Genomic DNA, 19,557 nt, shown 5'->3' with positions numbered 1-19,557 from the left:
GCATTTAGTGACACGATCCAAAATGCTTATCAACATCGGACAGAAGATTGTTGGAGATCAGTGGTTGGAAAGTTGTCTGGGATATGTACTAGAAATCTCAATAAAGAGTCACCCCTACATTTGCCTCATACAGAGGAAGGACACCTGCCTCTAAGTGGGGAGAACTGGCATATTCAAAATAAAGGAAGCAGGTAGCCATGTCCTATATAGCCACCTGTGCACTAAATCCCAACAATACTACTTTATGTACTTAAATTTGAGATCACACTTTACAAATATATGAACATCAGATTTCGTTTTGATAAACCCTACAACACTTTATTCAAAACACAAATTAATTGAACATATGAAAATTGGAGAACAAACACAAGTATGTGCAATAAAATCCACGGGTGTGGGGTTAGTAACCAAAAAGTCTGATGTGCATTCAAGAAAATGTTTACACTTGAAATCAGCAGTGAATAGCACACAAAGGGAAAGACAATAAATACATCACAACCCCTTACCTGGCCTAGTGTTCCCTAGCTATGGCTTGGAGGGGTGCTGAATTACATTTTACAGCCACTAAGAAACTCATTTAAAACATGTGGTAGTAGCGCTTTACCCTTGCAGTGTCACAATCACGCAAGGATGTACAATGTAGAGAGACACAATCTCTCAGATTAATTCACAAGAACATGTCGACACTGGTGTTTTGGACACAAAAAGTATGGGGTAGACCCATCCTTAATGTCCCCAGAGCATCATTACACAACCTTCATCAGGACGGAAAATATGGTTGAGTAGATACCTGTTTTAGGCACCTTTTGATTGACCGAGGTCTCCAATCCACAACATTCTACCTGAATGAGTGCTAACAGTGCATGATGGACATGGGTATAATTAATTTACCCACAACATTGCATGCTGGTGCTTCACAGCTCTGTAGTCATCAATAGACACCACCTGGATGAAGAATAGCTGGATCAGTCATGTTGAAAATGCAAAGATATTTTTCTTGAAGGGGTCAGTAGTTTATGCTCAAAACATTCACACGTGTCAAAATGCGGCCTCCCTGGTAACCCAATCGACTACATCAAAATCAGGGCTTTTATGTATATTGCAGTGTATTCAATGCTAGTATTATTTTACAGTTGTTGTGCCACATTTATATAATAGAAAGCTAATTACCATAGTATGTGTTTGGTTTAGTTTATTATTCTTCTGGTGACATATTTTTAATTTTTTTTTTTTTTTATTTGTGTATAATCTTGTTAAGATTTTTACAAAGAAATGTTCATAGATTCAGAAGAGGAACAATTTGTGGAGTGAAGCGAAGTTTCGGAGAGTACAGTATTGTGCGCTTTTGCTGTCCCTGGCTGATAGAATTAACACAGATGCTATGAAGAGATTGAGATTCAAGGTTATCTCATAGCTTTGCTAGTTTCCCAGTTGGGGTCGATGTTGAAGTTGGTTGACCTTATCCATGGTGATACTTAGGAATTTTGCCATTGGTATTAGCCATCTAGTTTGGGCTCCTGTGATGAGGCAGTTCCACCATGTGTCTTCATCATCGACAAAAGAGTTTGAAAGTAGCTGGCCGAAATAAGTGTTCTGTCTTGTTCTGTAGCCGGGCAGACCATCAGAAGATGTCTGATTGATTATATAGTTTGCAGATCCTTACAAAGTCGGCAAGTTTTTTCTTTGGTGGGCGTTCTTATTGCTAAAAGGTTCTGGGAGGGTAGCAGATTGAGACAAGCTTTCATTAGAGTTCTCATTAAGAGCTTGCTCGGGTATTTTTTACAGTACTCCATGGGTTCTTTGAGTTTGTGGAAAACCGGTGGAAGATGGCTTAGTAGTTTATTTGATTCTGCTTTCTCGTTGGTTTTAATCCAATCTGACCATTCATCTTCGCTTTGATTCGTAAGGGATTTTGGAGCAGGCCGTCTTCAGAGCAAACTATCTCGTGTAATGTTTGCTTTTGGGTATTGACCCAGGCATTAAGGAATTGATTATTTCCTTTATCAATCTCCTCAGCAATCATGTGGTAGATTTGAAGGCTCTCTGGGTGGCAAATTTTTCGGAAGAGTTGAATTGAACTTTGGGCCACAGTTGCGCCTAGAGAAAGTAGGCCTAATTCGCGTCTTATAGTTGCGGAAGTTGTAGATTTGGGAAGACCAAGTACTGCTCTCCAGATGAAGCCCTCCAATTTTGTCCACAACATCGAAGGGATTGCAGGAGTTGCGTCCATACCATAGGTTATTGACAGGACCACTTTTTCCTTGTAATACTGGATTATCGGTAACAGCTGAATTTTCCGTATCTCCTATCAACTGCTCGCATTTGGGCAGTTAGATGTTTGGTCTTTGTCCATAGAGTTTGCTGCATGCTTACTGCTTTCTTAGAGCTGTCAATTTCAACCCCCAGGTACTTGAAAGTTTGAACAATTTCGATTTTTGGCTGATGAAGAAACCACTGTAAGTTTTCTTTCTTTTTGTTCCCTTGTTTCTGCAGGATCAAGATTTTTGTTTTTGATTTGTTGATCTCCAGGTTATTGTGCTTTGTATATTGCGCAAGATTGTCCAGGTGGTGCTGAAGGCCGACCTGTGTGTGGTCCAATATTATCAGATTGTCGGCATATAAGAGTCGGGTGACCCTGACGCTTCCAACTTTGGGCGGAAAGGACCTAATCAAGTCTTGGGAATCTTTGAAGTCACCAAGGAAGGATATGAAAAGCGCCAGGGCCAATGGACAGCCCTGCTTCACTCCACGTTGGGAAGGTATATTGGCAGAGAGTAGGCCTTGGTTGTTCAAGCGGACAGCCGCACTGGTGTTGGAGTGAATGGCGATTATAGGATCGAGGATTTGTTCAGGGCAGTTCCATTCCCTTAGCTTTTTCCATAGTTTTTGTCTATCGACTCTGTCGAAGGCCTGGGATGGGTCCACGAAAGCTAGGAATACTCGCGGTGCTCCAGAGAGGACTTTTTCTTTGATGATGTTAAGAATCATTATGTTCGCTCAAGTGCTAACGTTTTTCTGAAATCCCGTTTGGAGTGGGTCGGCGCAGGGTGATGAGCGTGCCCATTTCTGAAAATGGGTCAAAAGGATAATTGCAAAAACCTTGCCGATGACGTTGAGGAGGGCTATGGGCCGGTAGTTGAAAGGATCCTCTCTGATGCCCTTTTTGAAGATTGGGACGATGACTGCTCGATTCCAAGAATCCAGTAGTATCTTCCGATTTTTGCAGTCTTTGAAGATCAGGCTCATTACAGCTGACCAGTCGTCTGGATGTTGTTTTAGGCAGAGTTGGCTAACCCCTCCGGACCCAGGGCTCTCGATAGCTTCAACTTTTCGCTGGTGACATATTTGAAATTACTTAACAGTGTCTATATTGATGGGAGTCTGCATTCAGATGCCATGTTTCCTGAAATTTGCCACAGCATTAGCAGAGTCAAGTGGCTTCTCTGTACGTGGTTGGTAACCAAAATAAAATTCACAGTCTATGTAGAGATTAACATCTGCTGGTAAAATGTTATTTATTTTTATTTTTATTATTAATTTTTATTGTCCAGCTCCAAACAGTTTCATTGCTCCTATCATGACATGTTGAAGCAAGCATCACTACAAAACCAGCATGGGCATTGGTCTAATGTGTAATTTTCAAATCAATCACTCCCTGAACCATTACATAGTAATGTTCATGAGTCATATGCAGAAACATGTGACCTTAGCCCACAAACCATATGTGGGGTATGATTCGAATAACACCTTTTATATGGAGAAGCTAAGTAGTCTCATAATTCTGGAGCCATATGACTTAGAGAAATATCTAAGTGAGTGTGAGCTGTGAACCTAAGAGGCGACTCTTCATTTTGACACAAAATTCGCATTGGCTATGATTTTCAATAATTAATAACATGAGAAAAATGTATAATGTTATGAAGCAAGCTATCACAGCTGCAAAAATTTAAGGACTTGTTGAAAATCCTCAGAGAACTCGAGACACCCACTACAGCCCTAATCCCATTGAGAAAGATGAAACGTGGTGCACAAACATTCAGAATGCTATGTATCACTACTACAGAAAGAAATTGAACAGAAACAGAAAAAAAAAAGACTGCTCAGAGCACCTGGTGCCATTCATCACCAAATGTATTGGTCGTTCCTTTGCTAACAACACAGTTCTACTGAGCCTTAAGGAATCCTGGGTCCACCCACTACTTAAGAAACCCTCACTAGACCCTGCAGCACCAAATAACTACCCCCCACATAACAACAGTACCTTTCCTCCTGAAGATCTTAGAAAGAGCAGAATACAACTAGATCCAAGCCCATCTCGTATCTAACCACATCCTAGGTATGCGGCAATCAGGCTTTCATCCCAGCCATGACACAGAAACAGCACTATTAGAGCTTAAAATCCAACTCAATTCCTTCAGAGATTGGGGCAAACCAGCCTTTCTTCTCCTGCTAGATCTATCGGCTGCATTCAACCTTGTAGACCACCATACTCTATGTCACCACCTCATCACCTAAGCCCATTTATAGACATCTTGGATAGCCTCCTTCTTGGAAGACAGAACCATGAGAGTTTTCTCAGACACTGTCAGCGCCCCCCATCCCTAAAACCCTGCGTGGTCCCCCAAGGTTCCTGCATCTCCCCTTCCCTCTACAACAAATTCACAAAACCTCTTTTTGAAATCCAGGATGAAATCGGCATATCCTACACCAACTATCCCGATGACACCCAAATCCTCCTCCCCTTGTCAGGCTGCTACGAAGAAGACACACGTTGGCTTGATAAAATCGATTCCACGATACAATCATGGATGGCAGCTAACTACCTACATCTAAACGATGACAAGACCGAGATCCTACTGGCAAGCCTACCTCAATGCTGCAGAAACCCAGTCCTCATACACTGCCTTCACTATAGACACCAGATCCCAGTATCAACCGCAGTAAAAACACTTAGAGTCTAAATAGACTTTACACTCTCCCTCACCAAAAAAGTTAACATGATCGCCTTCTCAGCAGCTTGCACAGATAAACATATCAATGGCGCAAGACAATTTTTTACCTCTGTAAGTGATTTCAATCTGGCACACACCCAAGGCCCGCCCAGCATGTAGTGCGCAAATGAAACCCTTATTTATTTGTATCTATAGGTTCAATATTCTGAACAATATACCACTCATATCACACCCTTCTCCTGAGACCCCCCCCTCGGGTCACACTGAACCAGGAATCAGGCTGGTTTGCAAAGGTAAATATTTATTTATGTATTTAGAATTTAATCACAATGGGCCTCATTACGAGGTTGGAGGCAGCCATGGTGCTAATAGCACCATGGCTCACTCCAAACCGGGCTCCATTACCGGGTTCCTTCAATGGGGAATTACCGGGTCATTCTAACATTGGTGGACCCGGTATTTTAATGGGAATGGGGAGAGAGGTAATAACAGGCCCATTACACATGGCCCGTTATTAGCTCCCTCTTCCCCTCGGGGGACCCAGGAAGGTAGTCTGGTTTTACCAGACATCTGTTCCGGGTCCCGCAAAGGGAGCCTTGTAATCAGCGGTCCCGTAATGAAGGGTGCCGGTCCCGTACCAGCACCCTTCATTACGGGACCACAAGGGTCATAATCAGGCCCAATATATTTTAATAGGTAACAACAATCACCAATGAGGTGACAGAACACTGAATATTATCTTTAATACACTAGGAATCAAGTAATGAGCACAAAAACAAATGCAGCACAGAAAAGAATACTTTTGTGTTGGTTTGGAACAGATAGCTGGTTAGGGATCCGCCTGCAACACCCCTCAACCCACCAATAGGCAATTTAAAGAGATGGGAGGAGAGATTAGGTCTTGAGGAATAGCACAAATCAAACAGCATATCACTCCCACCTTCCCCCTTCAAACACAAGAGAAATACGGAATTGAGTTTTCAGCTGTCAGGATGGCTTTGAAATTTTCTTTGGAATTGACTGAGGAAAAACACCAAATGTGATGAAAATTTCTTAAATTATTATAAATTCCTATGGGAGCCACCTTGAATAGGTGCAAATAATCACAAGCAATGATTTAGTCAGAAGAAAACTTTTGAAATCTCAACATCCAAGTGGAAGTGGGAAATAAATTAAAGCTATTTCACACGTGTAAAATTTCTCAGGATGTCAAATTGCAGCACACTTTTCCTTATGCGATATTCACGATAACTGGTGTTTTGCACTGCGATTTTGGGGTCTATGGATAGCTAAGGATGTTAGGTACAAGTCAGAGTTGAAATTTTCTATCATAAAAACTGAGGGAGTTATAGAGGTATTAGTGAGAGCTGTTTTTTGCAAAATAGGCGCGAGAATGGAAAACAGAAATGCACTTTGAAAATGACAGATGGTTTTGATGACACTATATTATGACTATGAAAAAGAGGAGGCCACACATGAATCTCCCCAGTTACGTGGCCAGCGTTACCCTTCACTTGGTGGATACTCAATTTCTCTCTGGGATTCACTTTGGTTACTCAAAATCACTAATGACTTATGATTTTATAACACAAATGAGAGAAAACCAGCACACAAAAGGTTCTGACAATACCATGATTCTGAATTTACAGATATGATGGATTGACATTGAAATAAGACATTGCAAATATAATATGGGTCACTGTTCTCCCTATTAATACAGTCCTTTGTAATTAAATGGAACTGTCAGTTCTGGTCATTGGATTGGGTCTGGTCTAGGAAGGACAGCACATCAGGCGCGGGACTGGATCAGCTAGGCCGGTTTGTGGGTAGTTCAATCAGCTGGATAGTGAGTTCCTCAGGCAAGCCTTGTGGTAGCAAGCCAGAGAGATTCAGGATACTAGTTCAAAAGGCCTTCTCATCTCGCAGTGCTTCACTGGGTGTTGAGAATAAGTTGAGGATTTAAGACTTGCTAAAAATCAATAGTTCTCTATTGCTGGCAAGAGTCTTGGCATCTGGATCTGGAAGGATGTTAAAGGCTGGAAGTAGAAGGCTGGATCAGAGGGCTTCGCCGGAATTAGGAAAGTGAGTGGATCAGTGTGTCCCTATGTGTTGTCAGCTGTCTCTATTTATCCTTTCAAATGACATCACAAAATGGGTGTATGGGCCAGCTTAGCTAAACTTGTTCCTGTGCACTGGGATAAAAGTAATAATAATAATAATGTAGCATTTATATAGCACTACAAACCCTCAGGTATATCAACCTCGGAAGGATGAAATGTTGAGTTTGGCCCTGCCGGGATTCGAACCTGTGTCAGCAGGCTCTGCACAGATGATAAAGCGAGCGCTCTACTCGCTGTGATTTCTGACCGGCTGGTTGGCCTTCCAGTCCTTTGAAACCTCCCTTTAGCTACTGGTCTCAAAATCGGATTTTATACTAAATACACATTTCTACATTGGTTACCTCCACACAAATCGCACACAAAGATTCCACATTTTATGTAGCATCTGTTCCTCCAAATCTCGTAGCTGTGGGATCTTGTTTCAACTTTGTACAGAATTTTGTCCTTTTTGCTATGAACACAATTTCCAAACTTTATACAAATGTCCACAAATGTGTGTGTTTAACATAGGGTTGTGTGTGTAAATTTTCACAATTCTAGAATTAATAGCATTCACATAAAACCACTGCCCACCTACCAAAACCCTTGCAGTACCATCTTGCCCTCCCCTCCCATACATGATTGATAGAGTGGAAATCATGAAACATGCCCTGCGGCCCATGCTTGCCCTAATACCAGCCATACACAGAGCCACCTCACCATGACACCTAAACACTGTAACCCAGCCACTCCCTGGACAGGCTCCATGAGCCACCTCACCACACACCCTGCCATCACCACTGAACTATTCCACACTTTGCACCTGCACATGATAAACCATGGCAGTAGGTCAAACTCACAGCGCCACCACCACCCCAGAGTCAGCCAACCCTACCACACCTCCAACCATATGGTCAATGTCACCACAGCTCATGCCCCAAGAACAGCGCAGCCCACCCTCACTATGACGTCACATACCCTCACCCCCTAATGCACATCCATGGTACTATTGACTTCAATCACCCAGGCCTTGGCTCTGGGACTGCTTCCAAAAAGCCCTGGGATCACTGTACAGGATCCCTGTGACAGTAATACTAATTGTATGTCCCCCTGTCCGACACGTAAGGCTGTCTGGTGCCACGTCCACCATGTGTGACATCCATGGCAGATCATTCACAACAAGCCAACAACAACATCCCTCACCACCACCTTCCCATGGCCACGCTTCCCTGGAATGGCTTGGACGTGGACTAGGAACATCCTTCGCAATGTACTCCCCAACCCCACTTGCATCACTTGGACCTGGCCCTTCTACATCCCCAGCCACTGGAAACACTCCTCGCATCCCTGTACCCCTGGACCAGCCTCACCTGCACGACATTGTCCCCTGAAAATGACACATGGACAAGTACAGCCGTGTCGCTTGAATCAACTTCCACCTCCTTGCTGGTGGTGCCCAGTGAGACATGTGAAAATTAGCCCTACAATGTCCCACTGCATGACCCCTTGACACCATGCCACACACTGTCTGAAATGCATGTAGCAAGGCAATGAGATGGCACAGAGGTGTATAATGTCCTGCCCTTCTCACCTCTACAGGCACATCATCTGACAGCGATGAAGCTGGCACGAGCCACTCAAGGAGTAGCAAACAGAGGTGTAGACCCACACCATGCTGTACCGGTACAAAGGTGACACCAAGACCGCACACAGAGGGCACAGGCCTGGAGAGCAGGCCGCCAGCCCCTGACCCAACTCCTGCCTCCCAGAACGAGGCACAGCCTGCAGCCATGCTCACGACTCTTGCAGCCCTAATGGAGGCACAGACTGAAGCCCTGGTCACGATTCCTACAGCCCAGATGGATGTGCCAACGGGACACCCATTGCCCCACACACACCAGCCTCCCATGGACATGGCCATGTCGACTGATGATGATGCTGGATAGGGGGCCAGGGACACAATGGAGGACATGTCTAAGCACACCCCCTACAAAAGTCCCTCATTCAGCCTATCCGACATGCACAGTCTGCCACACCTGCCCTTCCTCAGCATCAGCGACAAGCACGCACACCTACAGTGCATTGAGGAACGCCACAAACACATGGCAGGACTCGTGCAACAGCACCTGGAGGGGGCCCAATCGATTTGGGAGGAGTCAAGATTGATGCGGTAGGAGGCAAGATTGATCGGGGAGAGCATGCAGGCCACCAGATGGTGCTGTGCACATGCTCTGGGATGTTCAACTCGTGCGACCGTCCTGCTAACATGAACGGTACAGGAAGGGAATTAGACCATTTTGTTCATGACAGAGTCACTCACCCTTTCACTGCAGGTGGCGCTGGAACACAGTGAGATTGCAGGTTCACACGCACACCCTCTACCACAACAACGCCCACAAGCGCTCAGCAAAGCAGCTCGAGGCAGAGATCCCTGTGCCTGTTGGGCTCACCTCAGAGGGGCAGGTCAGGCATGAAGAAGCCATGGAAGTGAGCTGGACTATGACTGGATATGTGACACTAACAGCTAAGGGGGTGTTATTGTGATGGTGAGCTTTTGAGTCTTATCTGGGGAGGGTCAGGGATAGAGGGTTTGTTGGTGAAGGGGTAGTGGTGGGGGTAGTTGGGGTTTTAGATAGGGGTTGTAGTTACTGGGAGTTTGGGTGGAGAGGTTGGGGGTTAGGGGAGAGTTGGGAGGGGGTGTGGTAGGGGGTGGTGGGCCACATGTTTGTTGTTAACATTTCATGTTTAATACACATGGTGCTGCATTAGAATTCACATCTGGACTATCATTGTGTGCTCAAGTGTTTTTGTTTGTACGCAGTTTCACATGCAGTGTGTGCCCTTGGGCATGTGCAGGTGCTGTGTGCTCAGAAGTAATTCTCTAACAGTTCCTGGAAGACTGCACACCCGTCCATGTCATCCCTGTGACAGTGTTGTTCCATGTCTGCAGCAGCTTCATATTCGCTGTTATCTCCATCGTCTGCAGGGGGCATGTTCTGGGGCAGAGGGATGTTGTGCCTGATGTACATGTGGTGCAACATGGCACGGCCAGTACTATCTTGCCTACTTTCACTGGCCTGTACATCAATGCCCCTCAAGAGCAGTGAAGGCAATGGAACTGTGCCTTCAACAGGCCGAATGTCTTTTCTAGTGTTGTCCTCATATGGATGTGTGCATGATTGTATGCTGTGTCATGGTGGCTCTGTGGATGCCTGACAGGGGTCATCAGCCATGGCATTAATGGGTATCCAGAGGCACCTGCATGGAAAGGGGCACAGTGAGGGAGACATCAGTATGGTGACAGTGCAGTGCATTCATGGTGGTTGTGGATGTGTGTCACATGCATCTGGGTCTAGGCCTTTACTGGCTGTGTGACACCTTGCAGATCCCGGTGACAGGTTATGCTGGTCAGGACATGTGTGGGATCTGTATACCAAGGTGGTGTTGGTTGCAGGGGGGCATGGTGTGGTCTTGCTCTGCTTTGTGCCATTGGAGGGAGTGATGCATTGTGGTACCTGTAGTGCATCACATGTGCCTGTCCATCTGTGCCCAGTTCGGGTAGAAGTGTCCCTCCATGCACTCATGTGTTATGTGCCAGTCGTGGGCACCCAGTTGTGTCACTGCATTTGCATGGTGCCTGTGAGGCATGAGCAACTGACAGTGAACATTCCCCTCCCTCAACCAGTACACATGCAATGTGGTTTGTGTTGATCATTTTACTCACCCAATAGCCAAGTCCGCTGACCAACATAATGTGCGATGTAGCCGGGCAACGTGCTTTTGCACCGGACCATTGAGTAAGAGTAATGTATTTTATGTTGGTTTTCGCCATTAACAGTAAATTGAATTTCACACAAAATCATCATATTTTAAAACACAGTTAAAATACTCTCGCCAAACGTTTAAAAGCTTCAAAAATGCATAGGTTGTTTGTAAAATACTCATCTGCGCATTACAGAAAAAAAATTACAGCCTCTGCAACATGCCTGATGTTATTAGCCTTAAAATGTTTTTTCAACTATAAACGTCTCAAATCCGGAAATTTTGGACAAAAGAATAATAAAATGATGACATCCTCCTCAGACCCACTACCACATATACATAACTTAGAATTAAGCCATTTCATTCACGCCCTCAAAGGTAAAACATTGATGCGAATCATAGCAATGATTTGTCTCTGGGCTGGTGAACGGCAGCACTAAGAGCATCATTTTCAGAATAAGTCCTACAAGCTTGCCTTTAGAACCCCAACAAGCTTAGTTTGTCCATGCTATTTGATGCCAGCACAAAGTTTCTCTTTCTAGCTTTCATTGAGTCATGTGTTGATCCTAGAAATCGTGTGCAACAATGTGTGATGGTCAAATCGGCATCACATAAAACCTGCACATTCAGGGAGTGGTACATCTTCCTGTTACAGTACATCTCCTTTGTCACGTGCCCTGCTACTAGTTTGATGTGTCTACAGTCAAGTGCTCGAATCACATAGGGCATGCCGGCAAGGGAATTGAACCAGATCTTGGTGGCATTCACCAGTTCTTACGTCTTTGGCAGGGCAATGTGCTGGGACATATGACAAATGAGGACATCCATGACCTGCACCAGCACTTATTATAATGCTGGCTGTGAGATTCCATGCAGCTCACCGACTGTGTGCGAAAAGTGCCTTTGGCAAGGAAATACAGCATGGATACCACCTTCAACACTGGGGGTATAGCAGTATGATTTCCAATGACGCTCTGGATGTCATCCTGGATGAGGTAGACTATTGAGAGGATGTTCTCCCTGTTCAGGTGCTAGAGTGTGTGTATTTGCCTGTCGGCCAGGATCCAGGATGGAGACCTTGTGCGGGGTATGGGTACCAGCCTCTGTAGCACGGCTTGCTGCCGTTGTTCCTCAGCATCATCATTCTCCTCCTCCTCCTCCACTGCCTGTCAGTCTGTTGCCCGTCTTCTACCTCCTGCACGTAGAGCTGCACTGCTGCATGAATCACCCTATGTCTATGGCTGCTGCGACAAGTGGCAGCATGGTTGTTTTTGAGGGTATGTGTCATGTGGGTGTGGTCCTTTTATGCAGTCCCTGGGCTCATTGTGTGCAGCTGGGTTGATTGGGTGAACCTGTGGCCTGTTCCTGCACACCTGGGCCTGGTTACCGCCTGCTCTGTGGTGCTGGTGTTACTGGCACGGTTTTGCTGGTACGACCAGCATTTCTGTGCCGGTGTCTCTGGGTGATCCGTGATATGGATGCTGCCTTGTTTCTGTGTCACTGGTGTTTCCGCCTATGCATTCTGTGGGTTCCCCAGTTTTTGTTGCCTGTGCTACCAGCAAATGTGTGACAGTACACGCAGCAGCCCGCAACGTTTTTTCCGTGGTTGCCTCTCATAGTGCAACGGTCCAGAAAGTGTGCCTGTAATCAGAAGTAGCGGCACATTGTTTCTGGACCACCAAACTTGGAATGAGGCCCTTTTTTGACAAGCTGCCAGGCCTCTTCCACTCACTTCATCCTTATTCGCACCTACCCTTATCAAGGGCAGTTCCCGCCTAGTGCCTGCACTCACAATGTTTGTTGGTGTGCCCAGATTCTTTTATGAAATTTAACATCACAAATCCTTCACCTTCTTCAATGTTGACACATACCCAAATATAGCTATGTTGTAAAATTATATCACGCCCCTAAAAAAAAGAAAAAGAGCAACAAAATGTAAGGGTCATTCTTCTATGCAACTAATTCCCATACACATCCACTTTTCAAAGTATTTATAAATGACTAAATCACTTCAAATCCTTAGCATGAAAACATCTTTGCAGTCTACTACGGAAATTATCATCACACAGCTAGTTATCTTCGCAGCCGGATATCCACATAGTTTTTCCCAACTACAGGTAATTAAACTCTTGGTTATTAGTTTTATCATTATCAACTAAGTTCATTTAGAGTGCATTTTAACCCATTTACAGGCTCATTTTGTTTTCAGATATCTGCTTTATTTCACCATTATTAACCTTTAAATGTATTATTATATATTGAAATACTACATTACATGATAGGGTATTTTATTCCTATGCAAAGTTTTTCATCACTCTCATCTTTTTGTGGCACCATAGATGCTCAAAGTACTAGAAATTGTTGCTTTCATGTGGCAGACCATTGACACATAAGAGGGTGGGTAGCCTGGTTGATCAGACAGTTAACACACGCTAAAGCATATTTTAGTTGTCAGGTTTTTTTAGTTTTATAAATCACTGGTGTACTTCATTATTTTCTTTTTGTAAGATTTTTACTAGATCTTCTGAAGCTGTGGGATATATATACCCACTCAGCTGTACTCCCTTCCATAACCAAGCTGCACTTCAGCAGAAGCAGCAAAATGGCTGTGCAGGCTCCTGTGAGCACCACTGCCCCACACCAAAACTGCATTTTGCAACGACAAAAATATGGCTGCACGATCTTGCCAAGCACATATTGGGCAGGATGGAACAAGGGGGGCACACTAAGAAGGCCTGCCAGTGTGTTCTTACATGTACAAAAGAAGGAGAGTGAAAAAGCAGCGCTGCTTTGCTGCAATCCCAAATTTCCCATTGAAAAAGGGAAATATTTACATTTAAAAATGATGCCGCTCTGATGCTCTTTTCCTGTGATTCCTCATCACACTATTTTTATTAATGAGACCTTGCCCTACTTATCCACCTTCACATTGTGCTCCATCAGACAAGAGCAGTATTCCTGTTGTTCAGATCTGAAGAAATCAATAGAAGCTGTACTTCAGCTACACAGGAACCTCTTTACTTTTTGGCTACAAAATGTCAAAGATTAATGCATCAAAAAGGACCTGGATTTCTTGGCTTATGTCAATTTCAGTTCATCTGTTTTTTAACCCATTGCTGCATACAAGAAGTTAACTCTGGCTACAAAACAATGTGGGAATTCAGAGGGAAGAGAAAACCGGATTTGCAAAAAAAATGTCAGTAGTCACCACACGTGTAAAATGTACTTTTGCAAACTAAGAAAAATACTTGTTTAAAGGTGTATGTTGGATAAGGCCCTGCCATTATCTAGCAATGTGAACCATATATGGGGGATCTTAATCATCAGACTTTATTCTGATTTATAACAAAAATAAATAAAATAAGGAATTAAATTGCCTTAGCTACATAGGGGAAGTCAGCCTCAAACAGGTTTCTGCTTGGAGGGTGCCGGCAACAGAAGGCCCCCACAGTAGATTCTAGAAAACACAAGTGCTAATTGCAACCTTCGCAGACTTGCGTCTGGGCTGAGGCCTCTTACAATGGAACTTCTGAGACATCAATCTGTGAAGGGGAAGTAGCCATAAAACCTTTGATCAAACTGGGAAACCCCCATCCCCACTGAGCTAAAAGTTGGTGGTAGCTGAAGAGAAAACAATGGTCCAGTGGAGGACAAAGGCCAGCCCATTTGTTTCAAAAGACTATTTTATTAAGAAACTTGGAAGACGGTTATTTTCGCAACAGAAATTAACAGGAATGTAAAAAGTTAACAGTTTTATTGTAATTTTGTGGGTTTTAAATTAAAACGTTGTAGCCTTCACTGCCATATAGGGAACATAAATGGCAGAGAATGGGGTATTCCAAGGAAAGTGTACATGATGCCCATGTAAAATTCAATACTGACATGCCTGATTAATGTCAAAACCTGGGAAACCCTCCCGATCCCCCTCCTCACCTGTGTCTACAAAAGTGCTTTTGTGGGTCTCTGATTCCTTCTTTTGACGAGATTTCCGTACTTCTTTGTGCTTCCTTTTCTTCTTTTGATGAAGGTAAGGGTGAGCTCCCTTGGAGGCCACCTTGGCCTGAGACGTGACCCAGGAGTAGGGAGACCCCGAGGAGCAAGCCCACATAAATTCAGGGAAAAAGCCTCCTTGGCGTACAAAAAACCCTGAAGTTGTTTAAGTCCAAGTCTTCTTTTCTCTTTGTAGGGCCTTGAAAAGATGGAACAGCTGAAAAGTCTCTTAAATCTGCTTCAATATTCCACAACAGGGAAGAGCCTTGATACAACAGGAAGTCCTTGAAGTTGATAATGACGGAATGAAGTATGGAGGAGCTAGACAACTGCAGTGAAGATTGGCCTGGCGGAAAGGAAAAAGAAAGTCCTGACTGAACAAAGACAGACAAGCTAGAACCACAAGCAGGCAGTAAGAGCAGAACAGGAGAATCAGAAGGGACCGTGAGGACAGAGTGAAGAAAGGAAGAGGACCGTCGAATGGGACTGTAAGAGAACGGTAGACAGTTGAACAGGTAAGAGCCAACTGTACGGAAATAGAAAGAAGACAGGTAAGAGAGAGAGAATGTAAACACTGAAGGAAGACGGAAAGTAAAATACTAAGAGATAGACAGAAGGCAGCGGTACCGCAAGGTACACAGCAGTAGTTGTGACAGAAAAGTGAAATGGAAATACAGAAATCAAAGCAAGCCACCAAAATCAAACTATGAGTGAATAATGAAAGAAAATAGTAGTGACTAAAACTTACCCGACAACGGAGGAAAGAAAGACAGTGAAATGAAGGATACCCAAAAGGGATACAAGCACCACGAAAAAGTAAACAAGGCGAGGAATCGATAGTGACCGACAAGAAGCCAGGAGATCAAGCAATTGGGAAAACAAAACTGCTGAGGACAGAGTCTTGGAGCGTCTACCAGGAAACGGATACAACACACTGAGGAGGAAACTCCACCCAAAGAAATAGTGCCGGCTATAGTTATAGAATTTTAGGCCGAATATTTAATACTAAAAATTACCAAAAATTATCAGAAGGCGAAACAATGTCTTACAAACTGTACAGTTGGACTGCTATGTTCTGCAGAACTTATGTAACCTATTTATGAATTTGTTAAAAGGCCCCTACTGTACAAAAGTGCCATTTATGGCAAAACTGAATTGTAGCTAAAGTAACTGTGGGAGGTTCTGGACATTGTAAAACTCACATCATAAATCTGACATCATGCCCTTGAAACCCAACCAGCTCGGAGGAAGGCAGTAACTATCTCCCCTAATCAATCCAGTTGTTTAGAGGCATGCTTAGCTAAGTCTGCCCTGCCATAAGCCTGCCCTGCCGTATAATTCTATGATGTCACAATGCTCTATAAAAAGGGTGGCTAACAAAACTCTGGACAGACTCTTTCCTGAATTTCCTGCGCCTGCGTTCCTGATCTTCTACATTCATCTTGCCAGATTCCAGATCCCACTGCAAAGCCAAAGCATAGCTGATTACAGATCCCACTGCAAAGCCAACGCATAGCTGATTCCAAACTTCACTGCAAGGCCAAAGAATTGCTGACCATCCCAGCAAGTCCTCAATCCAGAGATCCCACTAAAAAAATCCTAATAACCAAAGGGAAAAGCTGTGGTGTTCTTTTGGGAAGCATCCTGAAACCATACTGGCTTTTTGCCGACTAACTGCATGCCCTCTGCAACCTTGCCATCCAGCTGTCCTGATTATCTGGTGACTAGACAGGCCCAGCTGTTGTTCTGCTACGAGAGTCTGCCACTACCTGGTGATATGAGCCCTGGAATCCAAAATCTGGTTGACTGTTCCTAATCCCAAATTTAAGAGCGGAATGTGAGTATCCGCATCCCATAACACATAGTCTACCCCTTCTTGACTTTTGTATTTGTCCCACTCTCTAAGCAACCCTATCCATACCTTGATAACTTGTACAGACTGTTCTAATTCTCTCTGCACCCTGTTCTTGTTTCTAGTGTTAGCGCAATTGTTTTATTAATCTCCTCTGGTAACTCCATAGTCAAATTTGGAATAATTTAAAGTGATTCCCACATAGATCAGAACACGCCGGGAAAGGTTGACGTTGCGAATCAATCTTTGAACATACTGATGTATCCTGCCTCCTGCAGGATCTACCCTGGGCCAGTAACAACAAGGAGCAGGAACCAGGCTGACCCAGGTTTGTATAAACAGGAACACGCTTTATTGTCTTGGTTACAGGTTCAGATAAGAATATAGGAGAGAGAGATCATAAGTAGCTTCTACCCTGGTTCCCTGCCCAGCTCCAAGTCCCTAACCGTCTCCTCTAGAATCCCCAGGTGCCCCAACACTCCAGGCTCCCCTAGCATTCCAACACAGCTCTCACACTGACTCAGACCTCATTCATACTTATGCAAGATACAACACATACCGTGGCTTTCTTTAACAATATAGTATAAATAACTTAGTATAAGTAAAATTTGCCTTTCATTTGTTAACCGATTTTCTTTTCTCTTTTTCACTGCTCTATTTTCCTAAAAACAAACCTTATTCTACCTTCCAAATCTCTCTCAATTCTCCAGCTATAGCCCTTCTTTCACTTCTATATTGTCCTTGTGATGTGCATCTATCCCCCTGCCCAGAAACCGCATTCCGATTCTGTGTTTTGCACCAATTTATAAAAAAAAAACATTTTTGCATTTAAAACTGCAAACCAGAAAACTTTTCCATGTGTGAATTCAGCGGCACTGGGTTTTCAATTTCAATCTGTTATGTGAAATGTATGCTTTTGTAATACTTTGCCTGATGGTTGATAGTGAGATAACATCCCTAAGACTGTGATAAAACATATGTATATCATTATTTAACACAAATATAATTAATTATTTTTCAAAATCGGAGTGTCATTTTAGGACATTGCAAAGGGTTTTGATTCTGTTTGCTGCTCTTATCTGTGACTACCTGCTGCTTCTTTCTTCCACTGCGAATTCGAATTTTGGTGGGTTGAGGGAACATTGGAGGGAGAAACCTTAACTTGGGTGCTATCTATCCTAATTCAAAAAGTGCTCCTATTCACTTGTGCTTTAGATATGTTCTACTATAAGGTTAACCAGGTTCATTGCTTCCATTTCCATTGTCATTATCACCCCATTGGCTGCCCAATATTACAATTTGTGTGATTTTTGTCAATTTTAAAAATAAATAAATATTGTATTTTCACCAACCGGCCTGGTTCATGGTCCATTGTGGCCCAGGGTATTTGTAAAAGGGGGAGTGAGATGGGATGGGATCCGGCTCAATTTGAATTAGTTGAAATTAAAGAAAAAACATTCCTATTGATCACCACATCCCAAGTTAAGACCACGTGTCCTGGTCCAGTGTGTGACACCCGATTGGAATCCTTAACAAAGCATAAAACAATACTTTCATGTATTGTTTCAGGTTGCCCTAATTTCAGCCATGCCAAGACTTGCGGTACAGTGATGCACATTTTCTCTAACGGCATGTAGTTGATACAATCATATTTGCTCAACTGTGGCGTCCCACTATCCAAACTTGAGAGCAGAGCCAAGGATGTCTTTGAGAACGTGAAGGGCAATCGATTCCGCATCTGCAGCATGCCCTTCTCAAAGGATATGTATGAAACATCAAAGTTCACTAAAAAGGGGCGCCCCAGAACCAATCTTAAGTTAATTCTTAATGCTGTTCCAACTGTGTTTCATCCCACACAGATTCAGGGGAGCACCAACCATTACTTTTTACATAGTTTAATCAACCAAAAACAGATATTTTATACAAGGCTGTTAGGACAACTGCATACCTGCTTTCTTCCTTATTAGGGATACATATTTCTATTGAAGGAGATAGAGAGAGAATGAGAGAGGGTAAAAGAGAGAGAGAGAGAGAGAGTGAAAGAGAGAGAAAGAGAGATAGAGAGAGAGAGAGAGAGAGAGAGACAGACAGACAGACAGAGGGATATCACACAATCTGTTTAACATCTGTACCTATTTCTACTGTGAGGATATCATTGATTTTTAAAAACATATCTTATTTTTTCTAATTGTCTGTTTTTATTTGTCTTTGACTGTACACCTCTTTACATTTAGACTGTGAGCTTGAATATATTCAGAATTCTTTGATACATAAATAACTCACAGAGATTAAACCCTTTGTTTAACATGTTAAAAGTATTATCTGTATTTTTCCTTGTATTCATGATTTACAGTTTAACATTTGTTTAATTATTTATACCACACAGATGGAAGTGTACACCGTAAAATGACAGACACTGCCACTAACCAAATGGTGAGCCCTACTGACATGCAGATATTGCATTATAGTGTTTTAGATTGTCTATGTTTTAGAAATAATATATTTTTTCTATAGGTAATATTCATAAAAATATCAATTGAATACATGATCAAACTTCATCATCAACAACTATTCTGGAATCAAGGGAAAGGTCAGTTACCTTTTAAGTCATATTTTTTAAATTTGAATTTTGACTGTAAGTTTACTACAGATGTATAATGTTAAATTCAACTGTTACCTCAATAATCAGAAGTTGTGATTTTTTTGTCTGCCTTTCTTTTTTTTGGCAAAGGTGCCTATGAGTAGAACGTTGCAATAATCTAACTTGGCAACAATTGTGGCTCTCACTATGTTACGCAGTTTTTGGGCGAGAGCTGTGGTTTTACTACATTAATGATGTATTTTTTACTTATTTATTGCATTTAAGTTGTAAACAATTGTTATGCAATTTGTTCTGAAACAG

Source organism: Ambystoma mexicanum, chromosome 2p (assembly GCF_040938575.1).
Source record: "Ambystoma mexicanum isolate Mex_15411 chromosome 2p, UKY_AmexF1_1, whole genome shotgun sequence".
NCBI classification, from domain to species: Eukaryota; Metazoa; Chordata; class Amphibia; order Caudata; family Ambystomatidae; genus Ambystoma; species Ambystoma mexicanum.
Note: the sequence above shows the minus strand (reverse complement) of the source record.